This window comes from Dromiciops gliroides, chromosome 4 (genome assembly GCF_019393635.1).
Source record: "Dromiciops gliroides isolate mDroGli1 chromosome 4, mDroGli1.pri, whole genome shotgun sequence".
NCBI classification, from domain to species: Eukaryota; Metazoa; Chordata; class Mammalia; order Microbiotheria; family Microbiotheriidae; genus Dromiciops; species Dromiciops gliroides.
Genome location: NC_057864.1, coordinates 223807496 through 223824532, shown reverse-complemented (window position 1 = coordinate 223824532; position 17037 = coordinate 223807496). Strand labels below are relative to the sequence as shown.

General features: G+C 38.9%; 1 pseudogene; it reads left to right on the top strand.

Annotated features, from left to right (window-relative positions):
• LOC122754519 overlaps positions 1–16716 on the top strand; it is a 38696-nt pseudogene extending 21980 nt beyond the window's left edge.
• Positions 16717–17037: the final 321 nt, after the last annotated feature.

Genomic DNA, 17037 nt, shown 5'->3' with positions numbered 1-17037 from the left:
TTCTCCACAGGAAGCTGATTCCTTGGCTGATGCAGAGGAACGATGTGAACAACTATCAAGAACAAAATCCCAGCTTGAGGCAAAAATCAAAGAAGTGACTGAAAGAGCTGAAGATGAAGAAGAAGTCAATGCGGAACTGACAGCCAAGAAGAGGAAACTGGAGGATGAATGTTCAGAGCTCAAGAAAGACATTGATGACCTTGAGCTGACACTAGCCAAGGTTGAAAAGGAAAAACATGCTACAGAAAAACAAGGTCTGAGTTACTTCTTTATATTGATATAACAAGTATTCAGCACTACTGATATATATATCTATATATACATATATATATTAATGTGTTTTTATGTTAAAACGATCTCACTCTCCATTTATTAAGGTGAAAAACCTCACAGAAGAAATGGCAGGATTGGATGAAACCATTGCTAAGCTCACTAAGAGAAGAAAGCCCCTCCAAGAGGCCCACCAGCAGACCCTGGATGACCTACAGGCAGAGGAAGACAAAGTGAATACACTGACCAAAGCCAAAACCAAACTGGAACAGCAAGTGGATGATGTAAGTCTTTAAAAAAATAAAATTCTTTCCTTCTGAAAGGACAAAAGTTGTTTAATATTGAAAAACTGCTTACATCTTTCTGATTTAGCTTGAAGGCTCATTGGAGCAAGAAAAGAAGCTTCGAATGGACCTGGAGAGAGCAAAGCGAAAACTTGAGGGTGACCTGAAATTAGCCCAGGAATGCACAATGGATATGGAAAATGACAAAGCACAGCTTGATGAAAAACTTAAAAAGTAAGCAGCTTTTAATGCAATCCTGGAAATGGAAAGAAAAGCAACCACACAAACTGAACTCTGTGTAATTATAATGGCCAAGCTTGACCCAGAAAAAAAGATAAGAAAATAAACCTTCCTCCCTTCTTTGCAAAGTTGGAGATGAAGGAAGTGGAATATGGATGGGGAACTGTGGGTGTGGAACACTGCAGATACAATCAGATTAGTTTTATGTAATGGTTAGTTTTGCTGAATCACTTTTTTTTCTTTCTTTTTTATCCTTGTTTGTAAAGGATGGCTTGCTGGGTAGGAAAGGGGGAGGAGTTATATTTGGAAATAAAGGTGATGTAAAATCAAAAGACAGAAATCTTTTTAAAACAGTTTTAAGTATGTAATGAAGAAAACAATGTCTACATGAGATTGTCTTTTTCATTCAAATGAGTCGGCTTGTAACCCTGTAAACCCTGCTATTGGGCAAGCTGAGCCCCATGTATCACTTGGGCTCAGGAATTCTAAGATGCTTAGCTAATCAATTGGGTGAATGAACTAAGTCAGTACCAAAATGGTCAGCCTAAGGAAGGTTGAAGCAGCCCAGGTTGAAAATATAACAGGTCAAATCCGTGCAGATCAGTCGATGGGATTGGGTCCGTGAGTAGATTCTGCACTTCCAGCTTGAGATAGGGAGACCTAGACTAAGAAAAAAAATAATAAACGAATTAATGAATAAATAAATGAAAGGAAAAGAAAAGCTAACAGTTTGTTGTTCTAAAAGGAAAGAGTTTGAAATCAGCAACCTACAAAGCAAAATTGAAGGACGAACAGGCCGTGGAAATTCAACTGCAGAAGAAGATTAAAGAATTGCAGGTAAGGTCATCACTTCTCTGGATTCCAGGCTTCAGAGAATTGGCCATTGACAGGAAGAAACTGATGAGTGTGTTTTCCCTTGTGCTAGGCCCGCATTGAAGAATGGAGGAGGAAATTGAGGCAGAACGTTGCCTCTCGGGGCGAAAGCAGAGAAACAGCGCTCTGATCTCTCCAGGGAACTTGAGGGAGATCAGTGAGCGCCTGGAAGAAGCTGGTGGGCGACTTCAGCTCAGGTGGAGTTTGAACAAGAAGAGAGAGGCTGAGTTCCAGAAAATGCGCAGGGACCTGGAGGAGGCCACGCTGCAGCATGAAGCCACAGCAGCCGCTCTTCGGAAGAAGCACGCGGACAGCGTGGCTGAGCTCGGGGAGCAGATCGACAACCTGCAGCGGGTGAAGCAGAAGCTGGAGAAGGAGAAGAGCGAGCTGAAGATGGAGATCGATGATCTCGCTAGTAACATGGAGATGATCTCCAAGGCTAAGGTAGTGTAGAAGCTGTGTAGAACATGCTAAAGATATATAATTCAAGAAAATGAAACAAAAGCCAACCAAAATAAGAATAACCATCTCCTTGATTATTTTTTTTTCATAGTTTCTTTTTTTTTTAAGTGAGGCAATTGGGGTTAAGTGACTTGCCCAGGTCACACAGCTAGTAATGTTAAGTGTCTGAGGCGGATTTGAACTCAGGTACTCCTGACTCCAGGCCGGGTGCTCTATCCACTGCAACACTTACCTGCCCCCATAGCTTCTTACTCAACTTTCTCACTTGTGGCTATTTTAATTCTTTTTTTTACCTGTCACACCTGTTCTACAGGGTGGGCCAAAAGTCACACATATATATAATTCCTTTATTTATTGTTTTTGATTTACAATACCATAAAATAATATACAGTATATTTAGGAAATGAATTTTCATTGGGTATGAATGGTAAAAAATAAAGAAAAAATAATTTTTTAAAAAAGTTATTAAAACAGAAAAAAAAACCAAAAACAAGTTATAAAACATCAGATGCCTTCATGACTTTTGGCCTACCCTATACTTCTTCCAGTATACTTCCTGCTACAAATGTTGGCCATGACTAAGGCAAAAGAACTTTCAAAATGATAAATTTTAGGGCAAAATTTTCATATATTTAGCTTATTCTTTTTTTTTTCGGGGGCAATGGGGGGTTACGTCACTGCCAGGGTCACACAGTAGTAAGTGTCAAGTGTCTCAGGCCAGATTTGAACTCAGGTACTCTCTGAATCCAGGGCCGGTGCTTTATCCCACTGCGCACCTAGCTGCCCCCTATTAGCTTATTATTTAATACAGACTACTTCCAGGTTATTGGAAGTTATTTGACCAACCCACAAACTGGCCAGCAGCTATCCAGTTGTAGACTGCCAAGTGATCACGACAGGCCCCTAAACCTGTCAAAACTTCTAGGGTTCTCAAGGTGGATCTGGACCAGACTTAGAAATCTACCAATATGTTTGCAACAGTGAAACATGTGAACCTTGCCCATACTGAACAAGAATCAATGTCTGACAATAACTGACAAATAGTTTTATAGCCTTTGTCTGAAGGCCTCTAAGGAGAAGTAATATACTGCCACATGGGCAACATTCCACTTTCAGAAAGCTCTAATCTGCCATGAAGTTTTCTTTACATAAATAAACCTAATTCTGCCTCTTTTGCAACTTCCTCCATTGTCCTACTGTAATCAAGCAGACCAGTTCTAAGTTCCCTTCCACATGCCAGTCCTTCAGTTCCTTACTCCAAGACTTTTAGCATTCCAAATGATGAGCCTTCTGGTAATAACACTTGCTCCCATATGAATCACCAAAAATGAGTAGTAATGCCCCAGTTGAACCATATCTTCTGCGGTTTCTGTCACCTAACTATATGTTTCAGAATAAACTAGGCCTCCTTGTCAGAAACTTTTAACTTCCACTGGAGGGTTATATTCGTTGCCTCTTTTTTCCAAGTCCCTTATAGTGTCTGTTATTCTCCAGTAATAAGTTAAGTGTTGAAGGAATTCACATTAATTTCCCATGACCTCCAAGGCCTCTGAGAGTCACTACTTTAAGAGGACAATACAATATCTGTGTAGATATATAAATTCTGGTATATTTATTTTAATTATTTTATAGCTACTTTGAGTAAATATGTTGTATTTTAAAGTAGCCTAAAGGCTTTTTAGTTGGTTGGTTGGATGTTTTGGAGGCAATTGGGGTTAAATGACTTGCCCAGGGTCACCCAACTATTAAGTGTCTGAGGCCAGATTTTTAACTCTGGTCGTCCTGACTCTAGAGTTGGTGCTCTGTCTATTACACAACTTAGCGACCTCTCCTAAGGTAAAGTTTTAACTCTTTTTACTGTGTTCACTCTCTCCTTTCTATATGAAGGCAAATCTTGAAAAACTGTCCCGAAGTCTGGAAGATCAAGTTAGTGAACTTAAGAACAGGGAAGAAGAACAACAGCGTCTAGTCAATGAGCTGACAGCCCAGAGAGCCCGGCTGCAGACAGAAGCAGGTAAGATTCTCTGCTGGGTCTATGTAGTGAAGAGCCTGAAGTGTGTCCAACTAGTGAGCAGCCTTCTGCCTTTTCCCCTTAGTACTACTGCTCCTAAGGTTTAGAACAAGGCACCTCATTAGTTTTCTTTTCTGTTAAAAGGAAATTCATGGAATAACTAAGGTCCATTCAAGGTTCATCTTAATCTAAGATCTTATAAATGGTGAATCACACAGAACTGAAGAGAAGTTCTGAATAAGAAGCAGGATTTCCATTTTGAAAGTGAGAAACGCATGTCAAACTATTAGCATTCATTGAAAAAGTCAGAAAAGACTACAAATCTTTGGAAATGAAGTGGGGTGTTAATCATGAGGTGTAATTGACAACAACCAGGAGTGGGTTCAGAATACAGGGATATGTGAGCCTTAAGCCTCTTTTCTTGGTAGGATCAGGATCCCAATAAAATGTTCCACTTTGTTCTTTTAGGTGAATATTCCCGTCAATTAGATGAAAAAGAAATTTTGGTCTCTCAGCTTTTAAGAGGTAAACAAGCATTTACCCAACAAATTGAAGAACTGAAGCGGCAGCTGGAAGAAGAGTCTAAAGTAAGTAACTGATCACAACTTTTTCTTTGTTTTTGTTTCTTTTTCTATTTGTATCTATTTTTGCATCTCAGGATTTTTTCCCAGTAGTTCATTCTTCTATACTGATAAAGATGAAGATTTCCCTATGAGCAAATGAAACTAAAACATTGATATTACTATTTTGATAGGCCAAGAATGCTCTGGCTCATGCCCTACAGTCATCCCGCCATGATTGTGACTTGTTAAGGGAACAATATGAAGAGGAGCAGGAAGCAAAGGCTGAGCTGCAAAGAGTATTATCCAAGGCCAATGGGGAAGTTGCTCAGTGGAGGACCAAATATGAGACAGATGCCATTCAACGTACAGAGGAATTAGAGGAGGCCAAGTATGTACAATAAACCTAAGGACAAAGGAAAGAGATGACTTGGGTTATGACTAATCATCAGTTACATGGAAGTGTGCCTAAACATCACTGGCCTTAAATCTAGTGTTAAGGGGGCAGCTTGGTGGTGCAGTGGATAGAGTGCTGGCTCTGGAGTTAGGAGGACCTGAGTTCAAATCCAGCCTCAGACACTTAACACTTACTAGCTGTGTGATCCTGGGCAAGTCATTTAACCCCAATTGCCTCACCCCCCCCAAAAAAAAGAAAAAGAAATGTTGTTATTACTAAATAGGCACCATCCCAAAATTGCATAAATACAATAAAAGCACAGCAGTACTTTGTACTTTGGGGTTTGGGGTCCAGTTCAGCAATGCAGAAAATGACCTTAGCTACCATGATTTGGAATAGCATAGTTCATTAACTACTTAGAAATTCTTTCGTTAAGTACTTCTTCAACTAAGCACTATGATCATCTATTTAAATGGCTGTAAAGCAACAGTATCTAATTCCCATTAGACATTTTGATTCTATTCTTGCTCATCCACACTTCTGAATGTGAATCTTTACAGAAAGAAGCTGGCCCAGCGACTGCAAGATGCTGAGGAACATGTAGAAGCTGTGAATGCCAAATGTGCTTCCCTTGAAAAGACCAAGCAGCGGCTACAGAATGAAGTAGAGGACCTCATGCTTGATGTAGAGCGGTCCAATGCTGCCTGCGCTGCTCTTGATAAAAAGCAAAGGAATTTTGACAAGGTATCTCTGGCCCATAACTTTTACTTCTTGCTTATTTCACCCTAATTTTATCCACTGATCACCCTGACCATTCCGATTGTCTAGGTGTTGTCAGAATGCAAACAGAAATATGAGGAAACTCAGGCTGAGCTTGAAGCTTCCCAGAAGGAGTCCCGGGCTCTCAGCACAGAGCTGTTCAAGATGAAGAATGCCTACGAGGAATCCTTGGACCAACTAGAAACTCTGAGACGAGAGAACAAGAACTTGCAGCGTGAGTATTTTTTAAACCTTTTATACAAAAAAGATGCCACAACAGACCACTGGCCATCTTCTGACCAACCTTCTATCTGTCTGTTAACCAACAGAGGAGATATCCGACCTCACTGAGCAGGTTGCAGAGGGAGGAAAACAACTTCATGAATTGGAGAAAATAAAGAAGCAAGTGGAACTAGAAAAGTGTGAGCTGCAGGCTTCCCTCGAGGAAGCTGAGGTAGGATCATGGGATTTTCTAGCTGGCCAGAACCTTAAATCCCTCATGAATGAATGGATGGATGCATGCATGCATGAATGAATAAAAATATTGATAAAGTGTTTATTATATACAAAGTTTGGGATACAAGTAGAAAAGCATACAAGTCCTAGCTCACAAGGAACTCACATTGTCATAGTAGAGACAACACATATAACATGTTTCAGCTGCAAACTAAAATGGAAGTGCCCTATGGGTTTTAGAGTAAAGCAGCAAAATGAATGGTAATTCATTTTCTTTAATATTATTTCCACTGATAAAGCCATATTCATTTCTCATGTTGGATCATTTAACAGTGCCAAAAACTTAATTGGCAAGAACTGTCTTTTTTGGCTGTGGTGAAGGCCAGGACTGGAAAACTTGCAGAAGTGGTTGCCAGGTCTCAGCACCATGAGGATTGATTCTCTCTGGATGATGATGGTTGCAGGGAGATTTTGATGGGTGGTGGTGAAAGCAGTCCTAATCATGCTGAAAGAATGTTGCTATTGCCCTGCCTTTTGGGCTTTAGGGTACTGGGGTTTTGTATCATGATCTAAGGGGAGGTAATAGTGGTGGTGGTTTGTCTGACTTGGCACATACCTCTCCTGTCTCATTTCAATCATTCACTGATATGTAAATTTGAAAATTTAGTGGACTCAATTACTTCAGATATGAAGAAAAAAATCTCCTGAGTTTTTTTTGCTTTCATTAAAGCAGACCTAGGAAAATATGGATTTAAGAATAGTTCACATTGACATGATACTCTAGAGTTGACACAGCATTTTTCTCATAACAACTTTGTGAGATAGCATGGTTAAGTATCATAATACCCATCTTACAAATGAAAAATCTGAGGCATTTGTAAATTAGAGGATTTGCCCACACCGTTAATGTATCAGAGCCAGCATTTAGTCATGGGTGTCCTGGCTAGGTGTTCATTCTACTTCACTGTCTCTCCACTTTCAAAACAAATCATTTAGGGGTTGATCACTAGCTTTATAAAATGTTTCATATATGTTACTTTTAAATGACAAGCTGCCCAATTGTATTTAAAGTTTAATTTCTAAAAATTTGCTTCATTTAGAATGTTTCCAATGTGTGTGTGGATGGATGGATGGATGGATGGATGGATGGATGGATGGTGTGTGTGTGTGTGTGTGTGTGTGTGTGTGTGTGTGTGTGTGTGTATTGCACAAAGTGAGGCATGCTCATGTTAACAAAATGGATTTGAACCCAGAAGGGACTTGATTTCTGGTCCCTAGATTTAAAAAATTCAAACAGTAGTTGGTTTCTATTACTAATTAACATTTTTTCTTCATCTAGGCATCTCTTGAACATGAAGAGGGAAAAATCCTGCGTATCCAACTTGAATTGAACCAAGTCAAGTCTGAGATTGACAGGAAATTGGCCGAAAAAGACGAGGAACTTGAACAGTTTAAAAGAAATCACATTAGAATCGTGGAGTCTATGCAGAGCACACTGGATGCTGAAATCAGAAGTAGAAATGATGCTCTAAGGATAAAGAAGAAGATGGAGGGAGACCTGAATGAAATGGAGATCCAACTAAATCATGCCAACCGCCAAGCTGCAGAGGCCATAAGGCACTACAGAAACACCCAAGTATTATTAAAGGTAAATGGATTTAACTAGCCTGTCAAAATGAATACACACAAAAAGTTGTCAGACCTAAAACAGATTTTTAACAGTCTTCCTTCCCACAAAACTATGAAGTTGGTACCATGTGGCTAATTAAATCATAGAAATTTAGCATAGTGGAATATTAGAAATTATTTACTTCAACTTCTTTTATATTTAGAATTCAGTAAACAGAGGAATGAAAGTGATTGTAACTCATTCCAGGTCACACAGGTACTAATTATAACAGAATTTCAGAATTGGAAGGACTTTGAGGAGCTTTCTAGGTCATCCTATACCAAAATAAAGATCCCAGACATGTAGAAACAACATATGTGGTTATCTAGGCTCAGCTTAGAAACTTCTTTCTAGTGAGGGCAATTCATTTCACTTTTGAGTAACTCTGATTCTTAAGAAGTTTTTACTTATATTAATCCTAAATTTTCTTCTTTGCTTCTAAATCTGTTCTGAAGCCAAGCATTATTAGTCTAATCCCTCTTCCATGTGATGGCTTTTAAAATTCTTTAAGAAAGTTCTCATGTCTCTCCTTTGCTCAATGCTAAACATTCCTAGTTCCTTCCACTGATCTTCATATGGGAGGATCTCAATACCTTTTGCCATGCTTGTTTATCCTTTTCTTGACCCTCTCCAGCTTATCATTGTCTTTCCTAAAATGTGGTACCCAGGAATAAATATAATTACTACAGATATGGACTGACTACATAACTTCTTTTTGGCTGCCATATAATACTGCTGACTCATATTTATGTTGTGGTCCATTAACCCCCCCTCCCCCCGATATTTTACAGGGAAATTATTTTTTTAAACGCCTCCTCCATCTTATATTTGTGAGGCTAAATTTTTAACCCAAATATAAGGATTTATCTTTATTAAATTTTGTCTAGTTATATTAAGTCCAGTGGCCTAGCCTCTTTAAATCCTTTAGGTAACCTAATGATCTTATCCAGTGTGTTAGATATCCCTTATAGCCTTGTATCATCTGGAAATTTCATAATTATACTATCTATGCTTTTATCTCTGTCACTAATAAAAACGTTCAACAGCATGAGGCCAAACACTAAACAGTTCTTGTCCAGTTGACATCAACCATTTCAACCATTCTGCTAGTTCCAGATCCACTAACTTTCATCTAGCACACATCTCTATTTCATCCACAAGAAGTGTATAAGACTTTGGGGAATGTTTTTATAAAATCTAGAATCAGCATTACATTGACAAATTTTTTTTTATAAAATTTTGATAAAATCTAGAATCAGCTGAGAAACCCTGTGAAGAAACAGAGCTAAGACCTCTTGTCTTGTAGCCCACTGTCCTCTCTCCTACACCATAGGAAATCCACATTCTAATGAAAAGAATCACAGACTCATAGAAATTTAAATAACCTCAGAAATCACTGTCTCCAACCCCTATATGATATAGGAATCCCTCTCTTCAAAATCCCCAACAAATGTTTATTTGCATCTTCTTAAAGATAATAGACAATTACCTCTTAAAGGAGCCAGCCTCTTCTGGATGGATCTGAGTGTAGGCAATTTTTCATCTTAACTAAGCCAAAAATATTCTTCCTATTAATCCTGTCTGTTGGGAACAAACAGAACAAGACTAAGCTTTCTTCTGTGTGACCACTCTTCTAACCCTTGAAGAGAGCTATTGTGGCCTCTGAAGTGTTCTCTTCCTTGATCTAAAAATTAGCCCCAGTTCTTTCAACACTAGAATGGGATGTTTTCAAGTTCATTCCCCATCCTGTTTACATTTTTTTATGCTACCCAGCTTGTCAATGTTCTCCCTAAAATCTGACCCACAAACTAAACATGATACTTCAAAATTCTCAACCAAGATCACATTTCCTCTTTGGTCTGCCATATTGTCATAACTGACTTGTGTCGAGATTACAATTCCCTAAAATCCTCAGGCCCATTTCAGATGAAGATATTTTTGTTTTTATTTTTTGCTCAGACTTCCCTGCAGCCTGTATTTGTGCAGTTATTTATTTGAATCTATATATAAGGTTGAGAACCTATTCCTCCTTATTAATTTTTTTCTCATTAGATCCTGTCTTGCTTGTAGTCTTCAATCAATATATTTTTGAATCCTGATTCTGTCATACAGCTTAACAGCTATTCCTCTATGGTTTGGAAAATTAGACCTTTTATCTTAGAGTGGGAAGGTGGTATTGTGCTAGACATGGAGTTAGGAAGACGTAAACTTCAATCTTGCCTCCAATACAAACTGTGTGAAGGTCATTTGATCTCTCTGAGCACCACTTTCTTTATCTTTAAAATGGACGCAATAATCCCTGTAGCACTTGCAGTATTGTGATGTTCAAACAAGATGATGCATGAGAAACTTCATATAATTGTCAAATATTATGGTTACTGCAATGGGAGTAGGAGGAAGGAGGAGGAGGGAGGGAGGGAGAGAAAGTGTCTGTCTGTATCATCAAGTCATCATAATCTTCCAATTGAGGTATAAATAGTATAAATACACCAACTTCACACTAGTAAAGCAATTTTCTTTATTACACAGGACACCCAGATCCACCTGGACGATGCCCTCCGAGGCCAGGAGGACCTGAAAGAGCAGCTGTCAATGGTTGAGCGCAGAGCCAACCTACTGCAGGCTGAGATTGAGGAGCTAAGGGCAACTCTGGAACAGACAGAGAGGAGTAGGAAGATAGCGGAACAAGAGCTTCTGGATGCCAGTGAACGTGTGCAGCTCCTACACACCCAGGTGAGGGTGCATTGGGTCTTTAGTTCCCTCCAAAAACAGTGATGAGGAATGAGTCAGACTGGAGTTAACCAATAAAATGAATTGTTAGGTACCAACTGTATATAAGTCACTGTGCTAGGTGCTGGGGAGAATACAAATATAAAGACATAGACCCTACCCTTAGGGAACTTAGAATCGAAAAGAAAAAAGAAATAAGAATTCAAATTATTATAATATAAAATAAAGTGTAAGTCTACAAGAGAAATATAAAGTACCTTAATGAGAAATTCAAAGAAGGGAAACCTTCTTGCTTGTGAGATGGGGTGTGGAAGATTGCAAGGGGAAAAATCAAAGAAGGTGTCATGATGGAAATGGCATTTGAACTGGACTTTGGAAGAAACCACCTTGAGAATTTTTAAATGCCCTCTCAATTTCCAGGAAAATATTTTCACAAGGTAAACTTGTATATTTCTAAAATCAACAGAGTGAACATGGAGTAAATTACAAATGTTCATATGAAAAGAATGCCTTCCTATTCAGAAAGTCCTCATTTTAGGAAATGACAAACAGCAGCTACTTTTTTCTTAATGTCTCCTCTGTCCCTTTAAAAGTAAAATCTGAAGGGCAGTTAGGTGGTGCAGTAGATAAAGCACTAGCCCTGGAATCAGGAGGACCTGAGTTCAGATCCAGCCTCAACACTTGACACTAGCTGTATGACCCTGGGCAAGTCACTTAACCCTCATTGCCCCACAAAAAAAAAAAAAAGTAAAACCTGAAAATATTTAAAAGATAATCAGACAGTCTACTTCCATGGCATGCAAACATTCTCTTGGTGATGAATAGTTTATTTACACTCTTTAGAGGAGATTTTATATAAGTACTAACTAGCCATAGGATATGGGGTGTCCCAAAAGTCTTGGAGCAATTTTGAGTTTTATTGGTTAATAGTCTTTTGTTTATTGAACAGCCTAATAGCTTAAAACTGCATGAAGACTTTCGGGTAAAGCCAATTGCCTGCAGCATTGGCAAAGGAGGAAATTGGGAGTGAAAGGACTTTGCCCTCCTCTTTGACTTCCCACTTCATTGTTGTCTATTTTATTTTCCTCGTATAGCAGCCCAAAAGGAGCTGTGGAGGATGGGGTGGGTGTCCTGAGGTGCTCAGTATTCCCTCTTATTCCTAAGTATCAAGATGAAGGACATGGGGGATGGGGCAACCTTCATGTGGTATTTTTGGGGTATGTGGAGGTACACACACACACACACGTACACATATACATGCATACAAACATTTGTGTATATATATGTATATATACATGCACATATTATATATCTTGTAACTGAAATCTATTGTCATCTTCATTTCTGAATATATTCCCTCCTTTCACCCTTACTTCACAATTGATCCTTGTAACCACAAAAATTAATTTGGTAAAACTAACCAAAACATTAATCTGGTGCGACTACATACATATATGCATACATTCATATATACATATATATGCGTGTGTGTGTGTGTGTATATATATATATATATATATATATATGTACATATGAGTGTTTGTGTATATACAGTCCTCCACACTCACAGTTCCCAACCTATACAAAGAAGGAAGGGAGGTGCATTTTCTGAGTAGGTTTAAAAAAAAATGCCAACAACATCAACAAGAGAAATAAATTCTTTCCTAACAATGCAAAGTTGCGTGTGGCTGCTTTTTAGTAACCTTCCTTAGTGAAGAAACATCTAAAAATGAGGGTTAATGACCTGCTAAAGTGAAAAAGAGAAGGCTTTAGCAAAGAATAGCAAATAGTTGCTCAGTCATTTCAGTCGTGTCTGCCTCTTCATGACCCCGTTTGGGGTTTTCTTGGCAAAAATACTGGAGGGGTTTGCTATTTCCCTGTCCAGCTCATTTTACAGATGAGGAAACTGAGGCAAACAGGGTTAAATGACTTGTCCTGGGTCACAGAGCCAATAAATAAGTGTCTGAAGCTGGATTTGAGATCACATCTTCTGACTCCAGGTCCAGCACCATCGCTACCTAACCACCCCAATAGCAGACAGAGCACTCACTAGATTCATAATAAAAGACAATTTAGGCTCCTTTTCATCCACATTAAACAGAATAGTACCTTTTGACGACCTATTAATCAAATTTCACTGATTTTAACCAGAACACCAGCCTGATCAACACCAAGAAGAAGCTGGAGACCGATGTTTCTCAACTCCAGAGTGAAATGGAGGAAGTAATTCAAGAATCTCGAAATGCAGAAGAGAAGGCAAAGAAAGCCATCACTGATGTAAGCAGAAGAGAAATGTCTTTTACCAGCACAAGTTTGACTACCTGACATTCCCTGGTTTCATGCTTTCCTTGGTTTTCTTCCTAACCAGGCAGCCATGATGGCTGAAGAACTGAAGAAGGAGCAGGACACCAGCGCCCACCTGGAGCGCATGAAGAAGAACCTGGAGCAGACCGTGAAGGACTTGCAGCACCGCCTGGATGAGGCTGAGCAGCTGGCCCTGAAGGGAGGAAGGAAGCAGATCCAAAAACTGGAGGCCAGAGTAATTATCCCAAACCCTGACGTATTGCCAGTCCATTCAGCTGCAGTGATTTGGTGTAGATATCGGCAACCAGAGATAATTGTTACAAAGCCTTGGAACGAGCCAGCCAGATTGATGAAGCACCTATGCTAAGTGCTTTATTAATATTTTTCATTTCATCCTCACAAAAACCCTACAAGATTGGTGCTGTGATTATATCTATCATATTAATAACTGGGAGTCATTTGTGAAATAGAGCTGAGGAAAATACTCCCCAGACTGCATTCCCATAGCCCAGCTATTCTGAACACTGCAGTTTCCTTTTCTCTCAGAGTTTCTTGTCCTAATTCTATCCTTCATTCTTTTCTCCAAACCTAACCTACCATGCTTTAAATCATCATTTTTGGTTGTAGGTACGTGAGCTGGAGGGAGAGGTTGAAAGTGAACAAAAACGCAATGCTGAGGCTGTTAAAGGTCTTCGAAAACATGAGAGGAGGGTAAAGGAACTCACTTACCAGGTAAGCAGAACTACCTGTCTGTAACATCTGGCTGGGCCTCCCCACGGTGAGAAGTCAGAAAAGCCAATACAGTACTGTGTTATGGGAAGAGCACATTGGGTTTTTTGATATATAAAAAGTTCTAGAGATATAGTTTCTAAGTAACTAATAATTTTATTAATCATGCTAGTAATAATAAATAAAAGGGGTCAGTGGCACTCTTGAACATCACATAGCCCCTCATAGAAGCCATTAAATTCTTGTATGTTCCTGAGGGTGGCAATCAACTTTGGTTAACAAGTTATTGAGAAGAATGAATATCATAATGAGAGGTGGAGCTATTCTAACAAGAGGGTTGAGAGATGTGACTTTGATTATGCCATTTACTTCCAAATCACGCTCCAGTCTTAGACAATATAGACAAAGGATCTATCCCCACTCAAACCTGAGTAGAACACAATGGGCTTCTCTACTTGGATGGGATCTGAAAAAGATTGAGGAGAAGGTTAATCCAATCTCATTATCAGTAATGTCCTTCAGATGCTGGTTTGGCCTAGTAGAGAATGAGGATGTAGGAAGGGAAAAACCCTGGATCCCCCCAATAATTGGTTATTTAATAATCATTTCTCTAGATTTGGATCCTTTACACCTGAATTTTAGTCCTGGCTGCAACCCTTAGAAGCTATGTGAACATGTACAAATTTCTTAGCCTCAATTTCATCATCTACAAAATGGGACAGGGGGAAAGTGTTTTACTTTGTTATTATCTGTCCTTCAAGTTATTATTTGACATACCTAGATATATATTAATTTAGTGAGTATGAATTATCATCCCTGATGTCTAATACAGTCCTATTCTAGGCTATAAAGCTAGGTGGCACAATGGATAAAGCACTGGTCCTGGATTCAGGAGGATCTGAGTTCAAATCTGGCCTCAGACACTTGACATTTATTAACCGGGTGACCCTGAACAAGTCATTTAACCCTCATTGCCCTGAAAAAAAAAAAAGACTAGCTCTATCTCCGGGGTTTCTCCCAAAGGGACTACATCTCTCTTAGACCTACCCAGATGCCTTCATTAAACTTACATACCACCCTTTGGGACTGTTGCCCTGAAGTGTACAAAGTTAATTTGTCAAAGTCTTTGTCTTTTGACTCAGTGTATTCTTTTCCTTCCAAATTCTTCCAGACTGAAGAAGATAGGAAAAATGTTCTCAGGCTTCAGGACCTGGTAGATAAATTACAAGCAAAGGTGAAATCTTATAAGAGACAAGCTGAGGAAGCTGTAAGTATTTTCAAAGCTTGGAGAGCTTTACCTTATTTGAACAAGACAATTATACTACAAGAGTTTTAATCATTTTGATTAATTCACAAAATATTTGTTAAATATCCATGACTATGTGCTAGACACTGAAGAAAAGAGGCTATATTTTAGGAGAGATGATTCTGTAAGCAACCACACCCACCCCCAGTGGAAAAAAAAATTCTCCATTTTAGAATGAGTCCTCAAGCTAAATGATTCTGAATCTTAAATTATTTGGATGTTATAGTCCTTTAAATAACTCAATTTACTAATTATATGTATAATCAATACATGTATTTTTATAAGTAAATTCATACATCAGTAAGACATTCTAAGATCCTCCATCACCACCACTCTCCAGAAAGGCAAAAACAGTCATCTTTTTTAAAAAGCCATATGTGGGGGCAGCTAGATGGCGCAGTGGATAGAGCACTGGCCCTGGATTCAGGAGGACCTGAGTTCAAATCCGGCCTCAGACACTTAACACTTACTAGCTGTGTGACCCTGGGCAAGTCACTTAACCCCAATTGCCTCACTAAAAAAAAAAGCCATATGTGCATATTTTTATTCCTACCATCATACCTTTGGGCTAAATATTGGCACCCACATATTCTGTAATTCCTTTCTCTGTAAACCTACAACATTTGCACTGGCATGGCCAAGTCTTTTTTGTTTATGACACAATGAGTGGTATAGTGGATATAAAACCAGCTCTAAAGTCAAGATGACATGGGTTCAAATCCCACTTTTCATACATACTGGTGGTGGGACCCTGGCAACTCTCCATATGTTTCTCATTGCCTCAACCAGCTCTATGAGGTTGTAACATTTTGCCAAGCCTTTGTTGTTTGAAGGAATTTCCTCATCAGGAAGACCCCTTCACTAATGAAATCATAGAGCTCCACCCAGAAAATGGAAGAAATGGATTTCTGAGAAGAAATCCTTAGTGAATCTTTTCCTGGTGGCCCCCTACTACCCGATGTAGTGGGCGCCAATACAAGTAATGATGGAACAAACCACTGGAGGTTTCCTTCCTTTTCCTTCTTCTGCTATGGTGGAGTCACAATTTGTGACCAGAGGAGAACAGTGTTTAACGTATAGCCAGAGTTTCACAATATAAGTGTTTAATAAATGAAATAAAGGTGTATAAGCCATATCTTTTTCAGGTGAACTTTGAGTCTATTCAGTGTATATTTAAGACTTCCCTTATTTGTGCACTTAATATGATGGGGTAGTACTCTACTCTTCCCAGGCTCAGCTGCTTCATGAATTTCCTAGAATAAAATATAATTAAAATTACAAATTACACTCCGATGTTTTAGGTCAGAAACAGCTGACACAGGAAGGACAAGGTTTTGTTTTTTTTTTTTCCTTCAGAAAATAAAGAACTAAATGGCTGAGACCAAGACAGGCATACTTCTTTTGTCCTAACAAGTTTATTTCTGTTTTCAGGAGGAACAGTCCAATGTTAATCTCTCTAAATTCCGCAAGCTCCAACACGAGCTGGAAGAGGCTGAGGAACGTGCTGACATTGCTGAGTCCCAGGTCAACAAACTTCGGGTGAAAAGCCGGGAAGTTCACACCAAAGTTGTTAGTGCTGAGTAATCAGCATTAACTGAAGCCTCTAAGTGACTGAAGGAATGCACAAAATGTGATATTTTTGGCCACTTAGTACTATAAATATTGTTTATTCCATCTTCCCACTATCTGGGAAATAAAGCAGATTTTGCTAACAACTCGGGCTTCTCTTTCATTTCTCTTTCATTTTAAAGTAGTGACTACTAAGCCGTCAGTGGCATAATCACAGAATGTTAGGGACCTTATGTTCTTAACCTGTTGGGGTTTTTTGTTGTTGTTTTCAGGATTTCAAAGACTGCATTTCAATATAAAAAGGGTCCATGATGCACACAGAAAAGTTGAGAACCACAGATATATTCTGATCCAATTGATACTTAGAAGAAATCCCCACTATAGCATATCTTTTTTTTTTTTTTTTTAGTGAGGCAAT